This window comes from Ovis aries, chromosome 23 (assembly GCF_016772045.2).
Source record: "Ovis aries strain OAR_USU_Benz2616 breed Rambouillet chromosome 23, ARS-UI_Ramb_v3.0, whole genome shotgun sequence".
NCBI lineage: Eukaryota > Metazoa > Chordata > Mammalia > Artiodactyla > Bovidae > Ovis > Ovis aries.
Window position 1 is genome coordinate 11,233,538 of NC_056076.1, and position 26,795 is coordinate 11,260,332.

General features: G+C 38.8%; 1 long non-coding RNA gene across 1 annotated transcript in view; it reads right to left on the bottom strand.

The window, feature by feature from the left end:
* The window catches only part of LOC132658463 (uncharacterized), a 264,785-nt gene that overhangs the window by 71,418 nt on the left and 166,572 nt on the right, over positions 1–26,795 (bottom strand). The window contains exon 2 of the long non-coding RNA XR_009598136.1: positions 21,196–21,273. This is a non-coding gene — a long non-coding RNA (uncharacterized LOC132658463). The remainder of the gene's footprint in view (positions 1–21,195; positions 21,274–26,795) is intronic.

A 26,795-nucleotide genomic window follows, 5' to 3' on the forward strand; every position in this document is an offset into this window, starting at 1 on the left:
TTATAAATCCAAGAAAAATAAAGTGCACATTTCCTAGAAACCAGAAACTCAAAATATTTCATCAGAGGTCAATTATTACTTTAAGTATTTGGCAGCAATGAATATATTACATGCTTGATACAGCTTGATGCTCAGTCATGTCTGACTCTTTGTGACCCCATGGACTATAGCCTATCAGATTTCTCTGTCATGAAATTCCCCAGGCAAGAATGCTGGAGTGGATAGCCATTTCCTTCTCCAGGGGATCTTTCTGACTCCAGCATTGAACCTGGGTCTCCTGCATTGCAGGGAGATTCTTTACCTTCTCAGCCACCAGTGCTATGTGCTAAGTTGCTTCAGTCACATCCGACTCTTTGCTTAAGTCTCCTGCATTGGCAGGTGGGTTCTTTACCAGTAGTGCCACCTGGGATGCCTTGAGCCACCAGGGAAGCCCCAGATCTTTTATAAGTTGCCTCTAAATGAAGGCTATTATTCTATTTCTTCAGTTGATTCCTCTGCCTTCCTGGAATGAATATCTAGGGTTGGGAGATTACACAATTTTCTTAAAATGCTAGAAACCTGAAAAATTTATGTGAAATTTACAGGAAAAAAAAAGGGCTTTCTTGATAGCTCAATTGCTAAAGAATCTGCCTGCAATGCAAGAAATCCCAGTTCGGTTCCTGGGTTGGGAAGATCCCCTGGAGAAGGGAAAGGCTACCCACTCCAGTATTCTGGCCTGGAGAACTCCATGAACTGTATAGACCATGGGCTCACAAACAGCTGGACATGACTGAGAGACTTTCACTTCACTTCACTATTTTAAAATTTATCTGATTTTTGGTGCACTGAGCGGGTCAGATAAAATCTATCCTCAAGCCTACTACCATCCAATTTGTAAGCTCTCCTTTACTTGTTGTTCAGTCCCTAAGTGGTGTCCAACTCTTTACTACCCGAAGGACTGCAGCATGCCAGGCTTCTCTGTCCTCCATCTCCTTTAGATTATGAGAATATCAAATTAGTAATCATAACTTAATGAACTTTTTACTATATTGTACCCTTTGCAAAACTCACACTGGGAACTTGCCTCATTTCTCTTTTCCTTTTATTTATTTTGTATTTATTCATTCATTTTGGTTTCAAGAGATGCAACCTGCAAGTCACAGTTCTTATTAAAGTTTTTTCAAAAATATTGAAATAGATGAGAAGACAGGCAATAATGTATGTGTAAATAGTACAAAAATAGGAGAGAGAAAAAACTAAGTATGCAAAAGCAAAACTGCACTAGACATTTGTTAAAAGTGTCAAGGATGACTTTTTTCAAGACTATTTCAATAAGGTCAAGTCTTCTACTCAAGATTCTTGTAGTAGAAGAGAGAGTGAACCCAACTCTGCTGGAGGGAAGAAGAAATTTTAATTGCCGGAGTGAGTTTATGGAACAGTGCTAGAGGACATTAGGGGGAAGTCTGGTCAACCTGATGAGGCCTCCTGTGTTTGCTAATTGTCACATGTTAAGAATCTTGTTAATAATTATTTTAGGGGGCTCTGAAATCACTGCAGATGGTGACTGAAGCCATGAAATTAAAAGACGCTTGCTTCTTGGAAGAAAAGCTATGACCAACCTAGACAGCATAGTACAAAACAGAGACATTACTTTGGCAATAATGGTCCATCTAGTCTAAGCTATGTTTTTTCCAGTAGTCATGTATGGATGTGAGAACTGGACTATAAAGAAAGCTGAGTGCCGAAAATTGATGTTTTTGAACTGTGGTGTTGGAGAAGACTCTCGAGTGTCCCTTGGACTGCAAGGAGATCCAGCCAGTCCATCCTAAAGGAAATCAGTCCTGAATATTCATTGGAAGGACTGATGCTGAAGCTGAAGCTCCAATTCTTTGGCCACCTGATGCAAAGAATTGACTCATTGGACATTACCCTGATGCTGGGAAAGATTGAAGGCAGAAGGAGAAGGGGATGACAAAGGATGAATGGTTGGATAGCATCACTGACTCAATGGACATGAGTTTGAGCAAGCTCAGGGAGTTGGTGATGGACAGGAAAGCTTGGCATATTGCAGTCCATGGATTCACAAAGAGTCAGACACAACTGAGAGACTGAACTGAACTGAACAATCTCGGGCTGCTGCCTTCTCACAGAGACTGGGAAGTAGGTGCATTACCTTAGATGACTAGATTTCATAGGGATAACTCCCAGGTCTTTGGGCAAAACGTTTCTGGGTTGTTGAAGATTTCCATCTCACAAGAGCAAAGAATGAACAATCACAAGGTTTCTCAACGAAAATTTCTAAGGGAGTCAAGGGCTTATTGTCAGGAAGAAATCTGTCTAAACTTAGTCCAAGATATGGGACCCCTTCAACCCATCTTGGTTTACAGATAACCACAGTGGAAGGATGGAAGTCATGATTATCTTTGCCAAGTATATTATTAGGTGCTTAAAATTTCCAAGGCAACTAATTAAACAACAGATAGATATGAATGGATGACCGCATGTTCTGGTTTAGTGAAAAAGAGCCTGATTAATTTCATCAGTTAATACATCAGATTAATTCTTGTTTGTGAAATCCTTGCAAGAGAAGGAGGGTTTTAAAATGCAAACTGGGTTAGAATTAGGTTTAGGCTACGCAACTGAAGTGACTTAGCAGCAGCAGCAGCAGGGACTAGGGAAGTAATAGAGGAAAATGATGAAAACTATTTTTTGAGCTTAGTTTATACTTACACTATTACTGAGACTCACATGTATTTTATTTAATCAGCAAATGTTTAAGAAATATATACATACACACATATGTATATACATTTACTTGAGAGTTAATTGTTCAGTCTTTAATTTTACTAGGTTGAAAAATTTCCATCGAAAGTTTCAACCGACTCCATTGAAACTAAATTGGACCCCATCATTCCAGAAAGACAGCATGACATGCAACACAGATCCAGGTCTCCACGTGGTTTTTAATGTTAGATGAGATGTCATGTAAAAGTGACCCCTATTTTCTAGGTCTTGAAGTTATCAAACCCAAAAAGCCATAGCTCAATAAAATGATACAGCTAAAATCATATTCAACTTGATTTTCTAAGTACGGGTTTCCCTACTATCTGAAAGTAGTGTTTCTATGAAGCCTTTTATAAGCCAAAATGGCATAAAGCAAAGAAGCAATTACCTTAGGACACATCTTACTAGGAGACACAAATAAATCAAGATAAAGCATAGATGCTCACAGATGCAGCTCAAAGCTATGGCAGCTTGATGCTGTTACTAAGATGCTGAGTACAGTTCCTTGGGAAAGAGATTAGAGGAGTCGCTCTCAGGGTTTGGGGTATCTACTGCCCCTACATTAGCTGCTACAAGGCGAACGCCTAATGCTATTTACTCTTTTTCCAATTTTTTGGTAAAAACAAAAATCTTTTCTGGATTTCTTTTGGCTATCACAAACAGGTACTAACGTAGATCTTTTGTAAAAGTGAAGTGCTGTAAAATGAACTTTTGAAATACAGGGAATACCTTCACATAAATTCCTTCCATGAGTGTTGGGGACTTTTTGGGAACAGCATTAACTTGTTGCAAGCCTAGGGAATAATGCATTGCTCAGCCCAAATGATATGTTAAACCCTGGTGGACTGAGAGTATTGATGCACGTTTTAAAAGTTCCATATTGCTCTATCAGACAAACCGGGTACTGGGAGATGTAAATTTCAGCATTGATTTCAGCTTCTTTGTACAACTGGACAACCAGAAGAATATATTTTAAAAATTCAAATGGAACCTACTATTGCATGCTAAATCTTTGCAGTAACTATGTTTACTTTGCTTGATATGCTGCCACCTCTTTTGAATAATGTCTATTTGTTTTTTTTTTTTTTAAATTCACCAGGTCTTGGATAGATTATTGTTTTAAGTGATTTAATTTTTTCTTTTCGCTACTGCTAACCATGCAATAAAAATTCTATATAGCTTCATTTGACATAGAACAGAATTCTAATACCATAAAAATATAAAGGATTTAGTGACCAAAGCTTTTAAATAAATTCAATAGAATACCTTCTTTTCTCAGTATATATTTCAATGAAACCATTAAAACTGCACTCAAAAGATTAGCCCTTACTGTTTCTAATCAATATGAAAAGTATAACTTATAAATTTGTAATATGAGATGAACACATATGAGACATTCATACTTTAGCATATTTGAATCTGAAGAAGTTTTCAAAATTGCTAGTATCACTTACCTTAGAAATAAATGGATTTGATTTATATTTCCCTGATGATTAACAATGTTGGAGCACCTTTTTGTATACTTTTCAGCCATCTGTTTGACTTTCTTTGAGAAAAAAGTCTATTTAGATCTTCTGCCCACTTTTTATTGAATTGTTTTCTTTTGTTTTGTTATTGAGTTGCAGGAGTTCTTTATATATTTTGGATATTAGCCTGATATTGCATATCAGGTATGTGTTTTGCAAAAATTTTCTCCCATTCAGTAGATAGTCTTTTCATTTTGTAAATGCTTTCCTTTGCTGTGCAGAAGCTCTTTTGGTTTGAGATCATCCCACTTATTGATTTTTGCTATTGTTTTTGATGTTAGATGAAAAATATCATCACCAAGACCTATGTCAGAAGCTTACCACTTATATTTTCTTCTAGGAGTTTTATGGTTTCAGGTCTTATGTGAGTTATCACCTCACACCTATTAGAATGGTTATTATCAAAAAGACAGGAAGTAACAAGTGTTGTTGAGGACAAGAAGAAAGGGAGTCATAGTGTACTGTTGATGGAGATGTAAATTGGTGCAGTCACTATGAAAAACAGTTTGGAGGTTCTTCAAAAAATTAAACATAGAACAGCCATCTAGAAATTCCATTTCTTTGGATATCTGAAGAAAGCAAAATCACTAACTTAGAAAGATATATGCACCTCCACGTTCATTGCAGCATTATTTACAATAGCCAAGACATGAAAACAACCTAAGTGTTGATCAATGGGTGAATGGATTAAAAAACGCTGTGGTATATTATTCAGCCATAGAAAAGGATGAAACCTTGTCATTTATGACAACATGGGTGGAGCTAAAGGGCATTATCCTAAAGGGAAATAAGCCAGACAGAAAGACAAATGCCATGTGATCTCTCTTATATGTGAGATCTAAAACAAACAAAAAACAAAACAAAACCCCAAGATTATTAAAAAAAAGAGAAAGAAATGGAATACTACTGTTGACCATTTACCAACACAGGGATTGGGGTGTTGAACCTCTGTGCAGTCAAAAACCCATATGACTTACAGTAAGCCCTCTGAATATGTGCTTCCCCTACATCTGGGATCAATCATCCTTGGCATCCAGGGATTCAGTCAACCTTGAATCATGTAGTATTTACTACTGAAAAGAATCTGAGTATAGGTGGACCCTCCCAGGTCAAATCTGTGTTGTTCAAGGGCTGACTGTAATCTCATAATCTAAATGTTAATAATGCTATCCAAAAAAGATCTAATTATCAAAATTATATTGATATTTTTATTAGAAAACTAAAATTTATTCCTAAGCAAAAGTTCATCCATGTTTTACATGGGGTTAGAATAACTATTAATTTCAGGTTATAACTGCTCATATTTGTTCAATCATATACAACCCAAATGTAGTATAAAAAATTGTTAGGATGAACAGAGTAATAAATAATATTAAAAATAATACTGAGGAATATTAAGGCAAAGACATTCTTTTAAATAGGACAAAATTATAGCTTTAGATGCACTGTAGAGTATATCTTTGAAATTGCTCTAAAAATTAAAGAAAAAACTAACATAAAGCTAAAGTTATTTCAGATGATGTATTTGTTGAACTTTTTACTGAAAAACTTTAAATGCATCTTTATTTCACTGTGTTTATTAAATACTGGATCCTGACACTTAGGTACTATTTTACTGTAAATATTTTTCCTTGACCAAACATGTGTTTACCACCTTGCACATCAGGCTCAATTTTACAATTCAGTCTCTTTTCAAAATAAAAAATGCAACGAGCTTTCTTAAGAGACTCAGCTTGGAAAACACATTTTCTATAGTCTTGCGGGTTTCACAGTTATAAACAGCTAGTGGTAGAGGGCATTGGTGTTATAAAGAATAGTGTTGTGGGTCATATTTTCAATTCTTTCTTTAGTTTGTTTTCTGACCAACAGCCTCACTTCTATGTGGCCTGATCTAATTTCTTCCAGATTATAAGTCAATACAAGTTAACATGACTGATGCAAGAAGCCAGAATGAAAAATACTGACATTTTCATATAATTCTACAAACTGAAATTTACTTACAAATATGCTGCCATAATTCTAAGCAGAAGGAATTGACAGATAAGACAGAGCAACACATGTTGCCACTGGATATTAAGTAATCACAGAAAATCTTATTTCGTTAGTACTTTTACCTATTAATTATGAATAAAGGTGACTTTTAAATTGTAAAAACAAGAAAAACATACATGGTTTGTTAATTTGAGGTTAACTTTTAATCATCCCTTTATTTAAATTTACAAAATTAACTCCTCTTTCATATCATTCCCATCTTTGGATGATCAATATCATAATTTATATTGTGGAGACAACAAAACAACTTTTCTCTCTCATTATCCTATTTTTCTTATTTACATTGTATTTTATTTTTTTTCTCCAGCTTTACTGAGCCTTAATTCTTTATGTTACCTGATTATTAGGTTTATTAGGGCTGATCATGTGGAAGGATTTTACCTAGTCCCAAAGAACAAAAGCAAAAAGCAAGAGAAAACATGCATAGACATGCATGCGGAGCTCTGCCTGGGAGCCCACATGACATGTCTCCCCAGGGAAGCAGGAGAAATGCCGTCACTCAGCACATGAACATCAAGACACACACAAAGCAGGTGTTTTGTGGAGCAAATGGAGCGACTTGAGGGATGGGCTGCAATAAGGCTACAGAAATTGAAGAGTATGCCACCCATTTTCCATAAGAAATTTTCAAATTTCTTTATACACTTTTGCCTTAACCACCTTTAACTTCACAGTAAAATACCCTTGGAAAACATATCATTCATCTTTACATGTATTTATAGCTCAAATATGTATTCAAGATTTTCCATTAAGAATAATATACTATTCTTACCTTGCCTGAATTCACACAGGAGTAATTCTCTACAGAACTACACTTCATTTATTTTTTAAGTGTATAACTCTGGGAATGATTTGAATATAATGAAAATGCTATTAAATGCACTTTTGTTGAACAGCATTATAAACCTCACTTTAATAATCAGAATGGAATCCAGTCATTCGTCTTCTCGGAGAACATTGCGTGCCTGGTGTAAAAGGTAACGGAGCTCCGAGTATGCCACCTCTCCTATTTTAATGTCAAACCAAAGCCACGAAGGAATTACAAGGTACGACACATACATTGTTTGCTAAAGCCAAACTCACAGCTCTACATTTACGCCCTGGGTGCAAAAATCCTACATGGGTAGAAGCATCAGAGTGGCTTTATTTTACAACTTTATTGGGAAGAAATGCATAAAAGATTTGTAAAAAAAAAAAAATGGTGGAAATTCTAAGACATCTCGGGGAATAATAAAGAAAAGTACATAAAATTATAGTGTGAGGAAATTTGAGGAACATGTTTTGTGTTGCTGAACGCTGGTAAGACCCTGATGGAAGGGTGGAACTCACTCGGGCTCCTCAAATACAAAATAATAATTATTTTTCTTTGGCTTTTGTTTAAAGCTCCCACATGAAATTGCTTGGGGGAAAGCATTATTCCTTTTAGAGTACTACTGAGATTTGAAGATTCAATGGTTAAAAGAATGTGGGGTTAAATTGGAAAAATAAAAGATATCTTTTAAAAGAGAACATGACGTGTCTATTCCACAGTCTGATCTCAATCTCTCCCCAAATAGAGCATAATACTATATAATATTCTCTCAATTTAAATATCATCTAGAAACCTTCTCCATTAGGGTTGATAATTCTTCCACAGCATTCTGTGAACTCTGATTGTTTCATTTCAAAAATATAATAAAATTGATTGCATTCTTCTGAGAAAACAAACAACCCTAAGTTTCTAAAACAACCTGGGCATTTTCTGGTTAGGTACTCCAGTCACTCTTAGGTGTTACAAACATATTATGAATTATATGTAACTAGCTGCACTTCGGAGAAGGTGATGGCACCCCATTCCAGTACTCTTGCCTGGAAAATCCCATGTACAGAGGAGCCTGGTGGGCTGCAGTCCATGGGGTCGCTAGGAGTCAGACACAACTGAGCGACTTCACTTTCACTTTTCACTTTCATGCATTGGAGAAAGAAATGGCAGCCCACTCCAGTGTTCTTGCCTGGAGGATCCCAGGGACGGGGGAGCCTGGTGGGCTGCAGTCTATGTGGTCACACAGAGTCGGATACAACTGAAGTGACTTAGCAACAGTAGCAGCAGCAGCTGCACTTAACATTCTTCACTGCTGCCCAGACCAGAAACTGCAAGACCAGCTTTGACTCCACTTAGTCTCAAACCTGCACAATTCTGTCTTCATCTGACCTTGGAACACCAGCATGTATGACCAGGACTGTTTGGGGGAATCCATGAATTTGAGTTTTTTATAGAGGTCATTTTGAGGCACAAGAAGACATGGTTTGAATTACAACAGGTTTGGGCTTGCTGAACATGCTAAGACAGTGACTCTCAGCCTTGCCAGAACACTGGAAACACCTGGGGAACTGCTAAACGTATATCTGAATACCACCCCCAGAGAGTCTAATTTAATTGGTCTGGGGTGTGTCCCAGGCAGAGGGCATTGCAAGCATTCCCCAGGTACTTCTAATGGGCAGGAGAGCTGGAGAACTACTTCTCTTAGTTGAGAGTTGTCTTGCTGAAAGGAGTGTAAGTGCAATTGGATTTTGAGGAGGTATGTGGTGGAGGGAGGAGAGGATCTGAGAATTTTTTAGAGGCAGCGTTGTGATGACTCCTGCAGGAAGAGGAAATTTTTAGTCAGTCAATTTCGTTGCTCAATCCTGTCCGACTCTGCGACTGCATGGACTGCAGCATACCAGGCTTCCCTGTCCATCACCAGCTCCCAGAGCTTGCTCAGAGTCATGTCCATCGAGTTGGTGATGTCATCCAACCATTCATCCCTTGTCTTCCCCTCTCCTTCTGCCTTCAATCCTTCCCAGCATCAGGGTCTTTTCCAATGAATCAGTTCTTCACATCAGGTGGCCAAAGTATTGGAGCTTCAGCTTCAGCATCAGTCCTTCCAATGAATATTCAGGACTGATTTCCTTTAGGATAGACTGGTTGGATCTCCTTGCAGCCCAAGGGACTCTCAAGAGTCTTTTCCAACACCACAGTTCAAAAGCAATTCTTTGGCACTCAGCCTTTTTTATGGTCCAAATCTCACATCCATACATGACTACTGGAAAAACCATAGCTTTGACTAGACAGACCTTTGTTGACAAAGTAATGTCTCTGCTTTTTAATATGCTGTCTAGGTTGGTCATAGCTTTTCTTACAAGGAGCAAGCGTCTTTAAATTTCATGGCTTCAGTCACAATCTGCACTGATTTTGGAGCCCAAGAAAATGAAGTCTCTCACTGTTTCCATTGTTTCCCCATTTATTTGCATTGAAGTGATGGGACCAGATGCCATATCTTCGTTTTCTGAATGTTGAGTTTTAAGCCAGCTTTTTCACTTTCCTCTTTCACTTTCATTGAGACTCTTTAGTTCCTCTTCGCTTTCTGCCATAAGGGTGGTGTTATCTGCATATCTGAGGTTAGTGATGTTTCTCCAAGCAATCTTGATTCCAGCTTGTGCTTCATCCAGCTGGCATTTCGCATGATGTACTCTGTATATGAATTGAATAAGTGGGGTGACAATACATAGCCTTTATGTACTCCTTTCCCAATTTGGAACCAGTCTATTGTTTCATGTCCAGTCCTAGCTGTTGCTTCTTGACCCAAAAACAGATTTCAGTCACTTAAGGTGGTTTGGTATTCCCATCTCTGTAAGAATTTTCCACAGTTTGTTGTGATCCACACAAAGGCTTTTGTGCAGTCAATAAAGCAGAAGTAGATATTTTTCTGGAATTCTCTTTTCAATGATCCAACAGATGTTGGCAATTTCATCTCTGGTTCCTCTACCTTTTCTAAATCCAGCTTGAACATCTGGAAGTTCTCAGTTCATGCACCATTGAAGCCTTGCTTGGAGAATTTTGAGCATTACTTCGCTAGTGCGTGAGATGAGTGCAATTGTGCAGTATTTTGAACATTCGTTGGCCTTGCTTTTCTTTGGAATTGGAATGAAAACTGAGCTTTTTCAGTCCTATAGCCATTGCTGAGTTTTCCAGATTTGCTAGCATATTGAGTGCAGCACTTTGACAGCGTCATCTTTTAGGATTTGAAATAGCTCAACTGGAATTCCATCACCTCCACTAGCTTTGTTTGAAGTGATGCTTCCTAAGGCCCACTTGACTTCACACTCCAGGATATCTGGCTCTAGATGAGTGATCACACCTTTATGGTTAAATACAGGAAGAGGAAATTTTCAGGCAAAAAACAGAGATTAGAAAGGAGCATTAGGCAGTCCTCTGTGCTGACATGCCATGTGGCACTCTCTGCTATGCTCTCATGCTCAGTGCATGCTCTGCAGTGTTGGTTACTTGGGAGGTGGCCACATGTTGTTTGAGATGATGTTCTGTCTCTATGAACCTACCACCCACACGTCCAGGGACCTCTTTGACAGTCCCTCCACATTCTATTTTAATTCCCTAGTTAATTGTCAGTCTCCTTCTTCATTGCAAACTCATTGAGAAGGATTTTATCTTTTTCATCACTGTGAAATCTTGCAGTGAGCCTGATAACTAGCTAAAACTCAGGAAATGTTCATTGAATGAATATTGAATAATGACCAAGCTGAATGAAGAATTTAAGATTCTTTTCACAACTAGTTCAGTCTTCTTAGGCAAATAAAGAAAATATTCCCATGCAAGTATGACTTTTTTTTTTTCTTGCTTTAGAGTCCTAAGAATTAAGATTCTCCTTTAAAGTCTCAGGCAAGCTCTTTTGAGACTCAGGACTCAGTTGGGGCCTTCTTTATCCCTTTAAAGAAGCTTCTGAAAGAGGTAATATGAAAAGTGACATCAAGGATAATAAATATACTCTGAATTCTACAAGAGATTTGCCTTGATAAAGCTTCTCAGACTTAAGTAGTTCATCTTGGATATCTAAGTGCCATTATTTGAGAGTACTTCTGCCCTTGGGAAGAACCGTATGATGTGAAAAAATTAAAGTAGTGTGACAGTGCCAGCTTATCTGAGGAAAAATTCCCCTTCACAGCCAGCCAGGGAATATCCTTATTGAGATATAATCAAATAGTCCCATCTTCTGACTTAACGACAGGTATGCTTTGGTTTTCCAATCTGGGCTACCATTACTGTTCCAGCTAATTGTCTTGCTGTTCTAATATTTCCCCTACTATTACACTCTGCCCTTTTTCATCACTCCCCCTCTGTCAATTTGATGAATTCTCTTAGTCACCTCTAGAACCCACATTAACACTTATAAAAGATCTTCATTTCACCCTGCGCTGAAGTCTTCTAGACTCCACTGTTGTCATCCGTTGACTTGAAAGCCTATCGCCTCCACCCACATTCACTGAGGAGTTCAGCAACAATCTTGTTCACAGCACCTCTCATTCTCCTGGACATCATTGCTATTTGATTATACTTTTTGTCCATAAAAAACTTTCATTTCTGTCTCACATTTCAGATAATCTCTGATCACAGACGCCCATGCTTTAATCCTATGGGCGTGTCCTTTGCCAGAATTTGGAATTCCTTTCATAATTCTCTCTGTCCCACTCATTTCTCCTACTGATGCTATTGGTTTTCTATTGTATCATTCCAACAGCTGTCTTGTTTTCATACTTAGTTGCCTCCATATCATATCTTTCAGTTAGAATCAACGAATTCCAATGCCACATTTGTCTGGCTCAACATCACCTGAATTGGCAGCCACTAACCATATTTGGCACATGAAATATGACTACTCTGAATTGAAATATGCTGTATGTATGAAATACATACCAGAATTCACTGACTTAGTATAAAACAAGAATGTAAAATCACATTAATTACCTTAGTTGTGATAATCAATTCACAGTGTGTATGTATACATACATACGCATATCAAATCATCATATTGTATACCTTAAATATATATTTTAATAACCATCATATAATTTTATTAATCATTTTTATTAATGCCTCAATTAATCTGGAAAAAAATTAAAAACTAAAATTACATATACAGCTTGCATGTGTGGTCTGCATCATATGTGTGCTGGAGCAATGCTAATTAACATTGTCAAGGAGCTTATGTCCTTCACTGTCAGCTCCTGAGCATTAAACTTGGTGAGAGACATTATACAACTATGTGTATTTCTAACCTAAAATGTCCATTTCTAGCCTAAAATGACCATCACTACTCTTCAAACAACCTTTAACTTGTCCCCAGAGAACTCAAGTCCTCAACTGTCTATTCACAATTGACACAACAAATGTGTACTGAGTGCCAACCATACCAGTCACCAGTGTAGGAGCTGAGGATGGACCCATGAATGAGAGATAGGAATCCTTACTCTCATGGTGGAGTTGGACAAAACACAAGGCACTTTAGGAAAACAAGTTGTTTGTTACATAGTTCACATTGTTATTGCTTAGTCTCTAAGTCATGTCCAACTCTTTGAGACTTCATGGACTGCAACATGCCAGGCCTCCCTGTTCTTCACCATCTCCTGGAGTTTGCCTAAACTCATGTTCATTGAGTTGGTGTACCATCCAATCATCTAATCTTCTGTTGTCCCCTTCTTCTCCTTTCCCAGCATCTTCAATCTTTCCCAGCATCAGGATCTTTTCTAATGAGTCAGCTCTTCTCATCAGGTAGCCAAAGTATTGGAACTTCAGCTTCAGCATCAGTCCTTCCAATCAATGAATATTCATGGTTGATATTCTTTAGGATTGACTGGTTTGATCTCCTTGAGTAGCTAGCCTAAACTGAAAATGTGATTCAGGAAATTGGGATAGAAAATGTCAACAGAGGAACATTGAAGAATTTTTAGACATAGTGTCCTGAAAAGGCCTCAGTGATTGCAGCATCTGGGGGAGTGAAGAAGCTGAGCTATGATTCTTGGGGAGGAGCCTTCCAGGGAGAGGGAGTGTCAAGTGCAACGTCCTGGATGATAGTGGAGCACAGCTGAAGGCCTGGACAAAGACCTCTGTGGCTGGAGCCAGGGAGCCAAGGAAGAGAAGCAGATGGCTCAGAGAGTTTGTGAGCCAGGGGTGGGTGGGGGGCAGAACAGCGGCATATCAAATAGGTCACCATGTGGACTCTATTTAGTAAAATATTTGGAGGGTCTTGTCCAGAGGGGTCATGTGATCAGGCTTAACATTACCCTGGATTTAGCACTGAGAAAAGAGAGAAGAGAGGTGAAGTTAAAAGCAAGCAGAATGGTTATGAGACAATTGCAACAGTCTAGGTTGGAGGTGATGGTGGTGAAAACGAGGGTGGTGATAAAAGAAGTCAAGTGCGACCTCACATAGAGGCAAGAAAAGCCTCTTGCTTGACGTACTTTTCTGTGTCCAGGTAATTTAGTTGCACCCCTGCTCAGCCTTCCCTTTTTCCTTTTCCCAGAAGAAGAAGGAGCCTGGCCCCTCTCTAAGGCTAACCCCCTCCTCTGTTGTCTGGATCCAGGGCACATACGGTCAGTCACTGTTGTCTAACTCGGGGGTCCCCAACCCCCCAGCCATGGACTGGTACCTCCTGTCAGATCAGCGGTGGCATTAGACAAGAAGTAAAGTACATAACAAATGTAGTGCATTTGAATCATCCCGAAACTATCCTGCCCCCCCCCCCCCCGCAGATCCATGGAATAATTGTCTTCCACAAAACTGATACCTGGTGCCAGAAAGGCTGTGGTCTAACTTATCTTCCCCTATTGGTTCAATAACTAATTTTAAGAAAATAAGCCATCCTTCAAGCATTCATTGTTTTCCCATCTCATCGTTGGCTCTATTTTTCCCCCTTCCTTTCAGAGTTTTGCTTCCTGAAAGTATAATCTATAATTCCTGTCTCCAGAATCTCATCTCACCATTCATCTCTCTACTGCAGAGTGGTTTCAGTTAACATCACTATAGGAAAATCCTTTTGACCTTCTGATTTGGAACTTCTTAAATAATTTTAAGTCCTCATTTTATTTGACGTCTTTGTGGCATTTGATAATACTGATCATTCTTTTTTTGGAATTTGGACTGTCCCCTGTTTACATTTATGTTGCCATTGGTCTGTTAAATGCTGGAAGGCAGTCATATTCTACTTAAATTTGGCCTCTAATATCTCGTATATAATTCATTTTTATGTTCCTGGAGCTCACAAACATATACAAACAAATATATAAATGAACACTTATTTATGTTAATATATAAAATTATATATATATAAATTATATAAATACATTTATATGTATAAGTATATAAACACAGAAAAGTTTTACATCCGCTGAAGACAGAAGCATGAGTCTTCTCTGAATTCCTCTAACTTCTGCCACATTTTCCCCTGATCACCACTGATCATTGTATATCTAGAGCGAAGATAATGCTAAAGTCAGTGTGACTATCCTGACCCCTATAAAACCCTCAGCTGTTTTATTCACTGCTACTCTATGTCACTATAAACTTAATGTGACTCAGAAGTTGGAAAAGAGAGACAGCTGTGGTGTGCTGACACTCCAGAAGACTCAAAACTTCCATTTTTTTCCATGTCAAAATCTAACCTATTGTCTGTGAATTTCCTAGTGAGCTTATTTTTTTTTCTTTTAAATTTTAACCACAATTTGAAATATATTTCTTATGAAAAGCAGATTTCTTGCCTCTGACAATCTGTTCTTCCTTTGGTAGCTCAGTGGTAAAGAATCCACCTGCCAAATGCAAGAGAGTTGGATTTGATCCTTGGGTCAGAAAGATCCCCTGGAGAAGGAAATGGCAACCCACTCCAGTATTCTTGCCTGGGAAATCCCATGGACAGAGGAGCCTAGTGGGCTACAGTCCATGGGGTCGTAAAAGAGTTGGACACAACTGAGCAAGAACAAGCAAGAGCAACAGCAAGATCAACAATCTCCACATGGCCGCAACTGGCTGGAGTTGGTTAGAATGTGGTAACTTGTTAACTTGAAAATCCAAGTGGGTGAGCCATCCAACACTTTGAAGCTTTCTGTCTCTTGATGACTCCTTACTTACCAACTATGGTCAAGGTCAAATTCTGGTTTTAAAAAATATCAGTGCCAAGGCTGCCTCCCCAGACTTTCTCACTTGTAATCTGGAGTTCTTTTAAAACTCCTCCAGTGATTTTATTATGCAACCAGAGTTGAGAACCGCTATTCTAGACCAGTGTTTCTCAGACTTAATGTGTATTTGAGTCAACTGCAGAACTTGCTAAAATAAAGATTCTGATTCATCTGGAGATTCTACTTTTATAAAAAGCTCCTAGGTGATGCTGGGCCCCCAGCAGCATTTTGATGAACAAGATTCTAGACCTTACTGGAAAAGTGAAAGTGTTAGTTGACCTTACTTATTACTTATAAAGTAGAATTTTCAAAATTTCATGCAAGGAACTCAAATTTGAATAATTTCTCAGCATCAACAGAATTTTCCTTTGTTGAAACTAACACCTGTACACCTCTTTTCCTCCCTCCAACTTAGATTTTATAGTCAGGTGTCCTCATTAACATTTTACATATTCTGTGTACTGTCCCTTCATCCTGTTTACTCTGGGGAAAACTCCAGCCCTGATTACAGACAATACTTGCCCCTGCAAATGAATGACTGAACTCTCAACTGGAGGCAAACACCCAACCATGCAGATTACTGGGCTTCTCTGGTGGTTCAGATAGTAAAGAATCTGCCTGCAGTACAGGAGACCCAGGTTCAATCCCTGAGTCAGGGAAGTTGCCCTGGAGTAGGTAATGGCAACCCACTCCAGTATTCTTGTTTGGAGAACTCCATGGACAGAAGAGCCTAGCAGTCTATAGTGCATGGGATCTCAAAGACTGAGCAACTAACACTTTCATGAAGATTACTGGCTTGTAAGTTGACTGTAAAACTCAAAGGGATGTAAGTGAACAGAAAATCAAACCTGCTACTAATAGAATCAAGCTCCCACTGTGAGAGGAAACTTTTAGCAAAGAAATAGATGGTAATGATAACCCCATATGAGAGACAGCCAAAGAGACACAAATGTATAGAACAGTCTTTTGAACTCTATGGGAGAGGCTGAGGGTGGGATAATTTGGGAGAATGGGATTGAAACATGTATATTATCATATGTTTTTATTTATTTATTTATTTATTTATTTTAGTTTTTTATTTTTTTAAATTTTAAAATCTTTAATTCTTACATGCGTTCCCAAACATGAACCCCCTCCCACCTCCCTCCCCATAACATCTCTCTGGTGAAACAGATCGCCAGTCCAGGTTCAATGCATGAGACAGGGTGCTCAGGGTTGGTGCACTGGGATGACCCTGAAGGATGGGATGGGAAGGGAGATGGGAGGGGGGTTCAGGATGGGGGACACATATACACCCGTGGTGGATTCATGTCAATGTATGGCAAAAACCACCAGAATATTGTAAAGTAATTAGCCTCCAATTAAAAGAAATAAATTTATATTAAAAAATAATTATAATCTACCTTCCTTCCTGTTATTATGTTAACCAGTGAAGCATCAAGAACTAACAGAATGAGGCTGCACTCACTGCCTTTTCCCTTTTTTCCCATTCTCTCAGTGCCAGTGGAGATGGAGCTCAGAAGAAGAGGAAGAGAGAATGAGAGATTTAGATCACCTCTATACTCCCTTCCCATCACAGTGGGTCACACAAAAACACATTAACACACTATTGAGTCCTGAAGCTGGCGCATTGGAGATAAACCCTTTGACCTAGCTATGTGGCTGCCATTTTAAAATGAACGTGACTATGCCTTAAATGGGTTTCCCAGGTGGTGGAGTGGTAAAGAATCTGCCTGCCAGTGTGGGAAACTCAGAACATGTGGGTTTGATCCCTGGGTTGGGAAGATCCCCAGGAGAAGTAAATGGCAACCCACTCCAATATTCTTGCCTGGGAAATCCCATGGACAGAGGAGCTTGGTGGTCTACAGTCCATGGGGGCCCACAAAGTTGGATGGGACTTATTGACTGAGCATGCATGCACTCATGCCTTAAACACAAAAACACGACTATAATAATAATAGATGTGGCTACAAAGTTAAATAGTTTGGCAAAGATACCATTAAGGAGTATGGGTTTACATACCTCAGAAAAGGGAAGCACAGTACAGTAAGTCCACGACATATGAATCTTCAAATAGCAAATTTTCAAAGAAGCAAGCATGCATTTTTGCATGTCCGATCATGTAAGTTAGTTCACGTGTCTGGCATACATTGTCACACATGTGCACCCTCTACAAGTGCTTGTGCTTTTGTGTGCTTTATTGTACAGTACTGTGTAGAGTATAGTAGTACAGCACCTTTATTTCAAGCCCAGGATGTTTGGAAGCAAGCATGAAAGCGGTGATGATGCAGCTGGTACAGTACTATTCAGATATCACTAGATCCTTTTTTCAAGAGAGTAGACAGAATTGAATCCAGTAAGGAACTAGAACCTGTGCTATCAAAGACAGATGTGAGTGAGATTGCAGCTTGCCCCTCATCTCCTATTGCTGATAATCCTTCAGCTCCATCATCTTTCACCTCCTTTCCCTCCTCCAGTCAGTAACTCTTCTTGCCTGTTCACTCAATGCCACCCCCTGTAAGCCAGCTGTTGTTCTGTACTACTGTACTTTTCAAGGTACTATACCCTAAGATTAAAAATGTTTTATTTTTTGTTTGTTTTTTAATGTATTATTTGTGACATGGGTTTTATCCCTCGGTCAGGAAGACACCCTGGAGAAGGAAATGTCAACTTACTCCAGTATTCTTGTCTGGAGAATCCAAACAGGATTGACAGAAGAGCCTGGTGGGCTACAGTCCATGGGATTGCAACAGACTCGGACATGACTGAGCAGCTGAGCACGGCATTGTACAGGACTGCACAGCTAATTGTGTTTGTTGGGTACATAGGCTAATTCTGTTGGGTTTACAAACAAATTGGACTTATGCAGGCACTCTTGGGACAAAACTCATTCATATGCAGGAGACTTACTATAATTGAAAAAATGTAGAGCTGTTTCCTATGGAGACATCTTGGTTTACCAGAGATGCTGATACCTTTCATCTCTGCTTTGGCCACTGATTAGCTTTTTGATAGCTTTCTATTTATATTGTACACTGGAATTATTCAGCCCCAGCACTGAATCTCTTTTCTTGAACAGCACAACTTTATACATCATTATCCCTCCCTTATGTGAAGGAAAATTTTAAATGAAAATTGATATTACTGTGAATATATTATATTCCCACATTATATTTTTTTCTCAATCAGGAGAATATTTTCCTTCTATCATGTTGTCTGCTCCTCCTGCCCATTAAAAATTAGGTTGTTAGATTCTTAATTATTTCAAATGCTGTAGTTCATTTACTCATTAATGTGCTCAATCACAAATATTTATTGAGCTCCATCTGCATGGTAGGCATTAAGAATCTGTAATAAATTAAGCAAAATTTGTTCAGAGTTTATTGCAACAAGTAATGATACCCAGCAGAACCCTGTGGGGCTCCTGGACACACCTCCTTCCTGGGTCCTGCATTTCTGGATTACAGGAAATAAGTTTTATTCAGTCTCCAAAACCTTCCCTGAGTTCCAAGGGGCTGTTCAAGCAGTTGCTAATTAGGGAAGGGATGGAATCAAAAGAAACAATAGTGCAGCCTTGGGGCAGGTCCTGGTTCCTTCCCACTCAACGGACATAAATAGCAATATCTTTGAGCTGTTTTGTAGATACTGAAAGCCCCACCAGGTGGAAGAAGTTAACTGTAGGCTGCCCATGTAGACCCCAGACTGGCTGGCAGAGCCAGTTAATAATGTTCCAATTACATCACCATCAACCAAACAGAAGAATGTCCAAGAGCTGATCATGGGCTCTTGATCCACTTCTAAAATACTCCTCACTAAATCCTTTGGTCAAAAGACACAATTCTGAGGGCACTAGCCCACTGTGGCCCCCTTTGCCTGGGAAAGCAAAATGTTATTCTTTTCAACTTTAGCCAAAACTGTTGTCTCCGAGATTTTGTTGGGGGAGTTTGTAATTTCCTTCATTCTGTCTTGCCACAGCAAAAATTTGAAGCAACGGACGGACCAGTGTTACAGCTCCGTGTTACAGCTCAGTTTTATTTGACAAGCAAAGGAGTGAGGGTGGGGTGACCCAAAAGATGCAAAGAGAAGCAAAGAGAAGCCAAGCCCCTTAGCTCAATTTTGGCTCTTCCTTTTATATATTTTTTTCTTCTCCTGAGCCTGCCCTATGTAAATTGGGCTAGCCAGAAGGGCTGTTTGTTTTACCTGAGGTCCTCACTCTGGTCCTCAGACCTTCCTTTGTCCAATTTTCATGGACTTTTGCCTTCTTTGTCTTTGAGCCACTGCCATTCTGGACTCCTTTTTCCTATTCTAACTACCTAACAATTTAATTTGGTGTTGGGATATGGAGGCACAATTTGTCTTCAGTAAGAACACTGGATCTTTACTAAAGCAATGTTTCCATGAACAGCAAAACTGGGGAAGGTTTAAGCTAAGGGGACATACATATGTATAAAGAGGTGTGAGCAGAGGAGAATTCAGCACATTATTGGGGTAAAGGTCAACAGAATCCAAGTCTTTGTGTTTGAAGCCAGGATGGTCAACGTAAATCCATCCTCCACCTGGATGGGGGCCTTTGTTCCTGCAGACTCAAAGATATCTTATGTCTACCCCTTGAGGGGTAACTAGGACCCTGCTTTATCACTGTACTATTGTTTCACTGGATGACAGCATCAATGCAGTGAACATGAACTCGGGCAAACAGATGGTAAGGGACAGGGAGGCCTGGTTTGCTGCAGTCCATGGGGTTGCAAAGAGTTGGACATGATTGGGTGACTGAGCAACAACAGCAATTGCTTCATTGCCTTTTCTCTGTTCCACATTCCTTTGTTACCTTAAGATCATTAATTGCCAACACCTGTTCAAGGGCGAGCATTGTGGCTAGGCTCAGGTCACAAAATGGCTTAGGCCAAATGGGTACTCCTACTTCAAGAAAGCCAAGCCTGATTATCTTTCTCTGGGGATGCCCTGATTTTTCTTCTTAAAGTTTCTCTCCAACTTGTTTATAAAATACAGATTAAAAAAAAATAAAATGTGTGTCTTATCTTCTTTAGAGTTTAGCATTGAGAGCATATACCTATCTATCAAATACACTGAACAGGATGCTAGTCTTAGTTTTACTTTTGTTAAAAAAACAAAATTCAACCAGGTAAATCTGAAGATCTAGTTGGTTTCACTAGGCAATTCATGATTTGCTCAGTGTCCAATCTGGCAACTAGCAGGATGCTCCAGGGAGTTGTGCAAAACGAAAGACTTTTATAGGAAGAAGGGTGGGGCAAGGGTACTATTAGCAAAAGAAAATAAAGAGTTATTTTTAGTGCAGGACACCTTTTCTGAGGGAAATGGGAAGGAATCACAAGCATTTGTGTAGACTGCCTCTTTTCCCTGAGAGGAGAAGTAGAGGGTCTCACTGGCAGATTACCTTCTTGGTGCTGATCAGAAAATTCCAGACTGGTTGATTAAGACTCCATTTCTGGTGAAGGCTGGAACTGCAATTAGGTAGGTATTAAATCTAGTTTTGGTATCATGCGCTATAGAACAAGTGATGCCGTTTTGGGCCTGTAGTTTTTCTCTTTGATACATTTGACCAGGAGGAAGGAGAGGATGGGAGGAATGTTGACAGTAGCATAGAATCATATACACTGCCATACGTAAAATAGCCAGTGAGAATTTTGCTATATGACTCAGGCAGCTCAAATCCTGTCCTCTGTGACAACCTAGAAGGGTGGGATGGGGTAGAAGGTGAGAGGGAAGTTCTAGAAGGAGGGGACATATATATACATCTATGGCTGATTCATGTTGATATATGGCAGAAACCAACATAATATTGTAAAGCAATTATCCTTCAATTAAAAATAAATAAATAAATAAAAATTACCTTTGACAGCAATGGACTTTCCATAGAATTAAGGAAGCTTCAGTTGCAGGCCTCTTGCTTCTGCTACCTCAGGTGAACCTGTTGATGTATACATGTGGTCATATACAATTAAAAATTTTAAAAAAAATTATGTAATTTTACCCAAATTATTCAAGATTGGTGTCTCCTTCCATTATGACTTTCCTCCATGACACTCCTCCTATTTGGGATTTCACTAGAATGGACCAAAGTAACATGTGAATGAAAACAGGCTGGGAGAGCTACAATTTGAAAAAAAAAAAAAAAAAAGTAAAAGTACCATTGAAATAGAGAAACTGCAAACTTCTGAATTCAAAGTACATATGAATATTAAATTCATTTAGTAAAGACCTGAGAGGAAAATAGGTAAAATTAATAAAATACAAAGCAAAAAAATAATAAATTAAGATAATTCTGTCACTGAGACACTAATTGCAATGAAGAATGATTTCAGATCACACCATAAGCAGCAACTAATTAAAGGAAGCAATACATTTTGATTCAAATAATTCACAGGCTTTTACATTGTTTGGGGCTTCCCTGGTGTCTCAGGTGGTAAAGAATCTGCCGGCAATGGGGAAGACCGGGGTTCAATCCTGGGTCAGGAAGATCTGCTGGAGAAGGGAATGGCTACTCCAGTATTCTTGCCTGGAGAATCCCATGGACAGAGGAGACTGGTGGGCTACAGTCCATGAAATTGCAAAGAATCAGATATGACTGAGTGACTAACATTTGCATTGCTTGATAATCCAATTAATGAAGTGGCATGAATCATATAAACATGTTGGAAAAATATTTAATTTCTTGCTAATGTGTCATGAAATACTGATATGGACACAGATTACATAAAAATCACAACACTGCGTGAAAACCAGAACATTATTGACAAGTTGGCTAATGACTTATCAGTTCAAAGAGTGTTTAAGATTCAGATATCATAGAAGGAAATAGAAGTGCCCTGAATCATACATCTTAACATTTATATCTCACAGTTTTGGAGGCTGAGGACTTCATGTTCAAGGAGCTGGCATATTCAGTGTCTGATGAGGGCCTGCTCCTGGCTCCCCAGTGCATCACAGGAAAAATGAACCAGCTCCCGGAGTCTCTTCTTCTTCTGTGGGCACTAATCCCATCTCTGAGGGCCCAGTCCTCATGACCAAATCATCTTCAGAAGGCTCAACCTCCTAATGCTATCGCATTGGGGGTTAGGATTTCAACACATGAATTTTAGGGGGACACAAACTTTCCATCCCGAATGGTACATAAGGAATGAAATAAAGAGTCATGTGATAGAGAATAATAGGAGAAAGGAACATTATTTTAGGTAAGGTGATAAGGAAATCTCCCTAAGAATGAGCATTAAATGTTACACATGGCAGTCCAGTGGCTGAGGGTTTGCCTTGCAGTGTGAGGGATTTGATCAAACGTAGGTTTGATCCCTGCTTGGGGAACTAAGATCCCCCCACATGATGAGGCAACTAAACCCATGGGCTGCAACTACTGAGCCCTCTGGCCACAACCAGAGAATCCCTGGGCCTCAACCGAAGATAAAAAGTGAAAGTGTTGGTTACTCAGTCGAGTCTGATTCTTTGAGACCCCATGGACTATGGCCCGCCAGGCTCCTCTGTCCATGGAATTCTCCAGGCAAGAATACTGGAGTGGGTAGCCATTCCCATCTCCAGTGGATTTTCTCAACCCAGGGATCAAACCTGGGTCTCTTCCATTTCAGGCAGATTCTTTACAATCTGGGCCACCAGGGAAGCCCTGGAAACCAGATGAGGCCAAATAAATAAATATTTTTAAAAATGTTACAGCTAAACGATGAGAAGGACATAGGTATGAAAAAGATCTCAGGAAGAAATTCATGCAAAGGAAAGAGGAGATACAAAGTTTATAACAATATTTGGTATTATAAGTTTTATGTCAACTTCTTCATAAGCTCCTTTCTTATTTGGTTTTAATTAAGCAGATTTTCATAATACTCCCTCTGTCTAATATTTTTCATGAAATATACTTAAATATGTTGAGGAGTACCAACTGGACATCCAGTTTTGCTCACCATCTATGCATGCTTCAATGAGTAAGTCTCAAAAGACTGCTGAAATCCTGTTTAAAATGAGCTTCCATGCAACTTGATATTTGTCTTGAATTACTTATGAGGAAACAACGTGTGATGAGACCTGACAATTAATTGCATCACTAGCAAAGAAAGAGTCCTTGTTAGGGCTGAGACAAGACGACTCGTGACCCTCAGTGCTTGTTGAAGAAATGTTGTACTTGACAGTCTGCTGAAGCAGCTCTTTGAAAAGTAATGCAGCAATTCATCACCTTCATAATTGATAATATATCCTATAAAGTGATTTTGTTTAAGGACAGACAAATAAAGGATACCATTTGGAAGGATGTAATGAATTTGAACAACCAAAGAAATCTGAAATAGAAAAGCACACTGTGAGAATAATAGTCTGCATGAAGTCTATTAATATGCACTTTGTCTTGGTCATGGGGTCAGAGTGATATTTCAGGGGTCTAAGTTAAAATCCCTGTTCTTTCACTTACTGACTCTTTAACCTTGAACACCCATTTAAACTTTTTATACCTCAGTTTTCCTAACAGTAAAACAATTACAATAATATTTAACATGCTGCTGGCAAATCGCTTCAGTTGTGTCTGACTCTGTGGGACCCCATAGACAGCAGCCCACCAGGCTCCCCCATCCCTGGGATTCTCCAGGCAAGAACACTGGAGTGGGTTGCCATTACCTTCTCCAATGCAGCAAAGTGAAAAGTGAAAGTGAAGTCGCTCAGTCCCGTCTGACTCTTAGTGACCCCATGGACTGCAGCCTACCAGGCTCCTCCATCCATGGGATTTCCCAGGCAAGAGTATTGGAGTGGGTTGCCATTTCCTGCTGCAATATTTAACATAGAGCTTTGTAAATAATAGCTTCTGTTATCATTATTATTTGGACTGATTTTTTAAAATATTAGATTTCCTATCACTTTATCTGTTTCACACAACTCCAATAAATGGAAAAAGTGGAAATAAACCATTTGCTGGTGCTTTGGTGAAACATGATGCCTTCAGTCTATGGTATTAATTATGATCTCTTTCTATTCCTTTGGTTACATATAAGTCTCTCTTTTTCTCCATATATATATATGTATCTATGTATATATATAAAGGTTTAGAAAAAACTAAATGTGATGCCATTAAAATTCTTCAAGCCAGGCTTCAACAGTATGTGAACCATGAACTTCCAGATGTTCAAGCTAGTTTTAGAAAAGGCAGAGGAAGAAGATATCAAATTGCCAACATACTCTGGATCATCGAAAAAGCAAGAGAGTTCCAGAGAAACATCTATTTCTGCTATACTGACTATGCCAAATCCTTTGACTGGGTGGATCACAACAAACTGTGGAAAATTCTGAAAGAGATGGGAATACCAGACCACCTGACCTGCCTCTTGAGAAACCTGTATGCAGATCAGGAAGCAACAGTTAGAACTGGACATGGAACAACAGACTGGTTCCAAATAGGGAAAGGAATACATCCAGGCTGTATATTGTCACCCTGCTTATTTAACTTCTATGCAGAGTACATCATGAGAAACACTGGGCTGGAAGAAGCACAAGCTGGAATCAAGATTGCCGGGAGAAATATCAATAACCTCAGATATGCAGATGGCACCACCGTTATGGCAGAAAGTGAAGAGGAACTAAAAAGCCTCCTGATGAAAGTGAAAGGAGAGTTAAAAAGCTGGCTTAAAACTCAGCATTCAAGAAACTAAGATCATGGCTTCTGGTCCCATCACTTCATGGCAAATTTTGTTGTTGTTTCGTCTCTAAGTCGTGTCCGACTCTTTGCGACCCCAGGGACTGCAGCATGCCCAGCTTCCCTGTCCTTCACTATCTCCCTGGATTTCCTCAAACTCATGTCCACTGAGTCAGTGATGCCATCCAACTATCTCATCCTCTGTCGTCCCCTCTCCTCTCGCCCTCAATCTTTCCCAGCATCAGGATCTTTTCCAATGGGTCGGCTCTTTGCATCAGGTGGCCTAAGTATTGGAGTGTCAGCTTCAGCACCAGTCCTTCCAATGAATATTCAGGGTTAATTTCCTTTAGGATTGACTGGTGTGATCTCCTTGCTGCCTAAGGGACTCTCAGAAGTCTTCTCCAGCACTGTCTCTATAGTTTTGCCTTTTTCAGAATGTCTAGAGTTGTAATTATACAGTATATAGCCTTTTCAAATCAGTTTCTTTCACTTTGTAATATGCATTTAAATTTTCTCCATGTTTTTTCCTCACTTGACAGTTCATTTCTTTTTAGTACAGAAAAATATTCTGTTGTTTGGATGAGCAACAGTTTATGTATCTTTTACCTATTGAAGGACATCCTGCTAGTTTCTAAGTTTGGGCATTTATGAATAATTCTGCTATTGACATCCATGTGCAGGTTTTCGTGTGGACATAATTTTCAGTTCATTTGGGTAAACAGCAATGAATACAGTTGCTGGATCATATGGTAAGAGTATGTTCATTCCGTAAGAAACAACCAGACTGTCTTGCTAAGTGGCTGTACTGGTTTTCATTCCCACTTGCAATATATGAGAGCTCTTATTGCTCCACATCCTCACCAGCGTGTGGCATTACCAGTACTCTGCATTTGCTATTCTAATAGGTATGCATTAGTAGTGGTATCTCATTGTTGTTTTAAATTACATTCTCCTGATGGCATATGATATGGAACCCATTTTTAAATAGGGTTGTTTTTTTCTTATGTTCAAGTTTAAGAGGCCTTATATATGTTAGATAGTAGTCTTTCATCAGATGTTTCTTTTGCAAATGTTTTCTCCCAATCTATGTCTTGTCTTTTTATTTTTTTGACAATGTCTTTTGTAGAGCAATTTTTTTAATGTTAATTAAGTCAAGTTCACCAATTATTTCATTCTTAGATGTTATATCTTAAATGTCATTGCCAAAACCAAGGCCATCTGAATTTTCTCATATGCTGTTTGCTAGGAGTTTTAGTTTTACACTTTACATGTAAGTTTGTGATCCATCTTGAATTAATGCTTTTGAATTGTGTAAATTCATGGCTATTTTTTTTTTTTTTGCATATGGATGTCCAGTTCTTCCAGCACTATTTCTTAAAAAGAACTTAAGTTTTTTTTTCATAGGATGTTTCCATTGACTTTTATCAAGAGAAGGGAAAATCATTTCCTTTGCTTCTTATATTGGTTCTGGTTAAGATCCATTACATCGATTTTTTTCAAACAGTCTAGTGGAAGAAAATTCTTCCCCAGTGGCACTCAAGGCTGTCTCCTTATAATACAGTCAGCCCTATTTCTTTTCTAGGCATGTTAAATGGAATAAAACTTAAGAAACAAAGTAAAAATTCTTCAAGAAATAATTTTCTCTCTGCTACAGAGACGATGATAGAAATCTTTTGGCACAATTCATAGGTGAATTAAGCAGATTCCAGCAAATTTGCTATGAATTATAGATAGATCATATAGATAATTGTCTTATTCCACACAATATCAATGTGATTTTACTATGAAATTAAGATTAAGTAAGAAGCTTT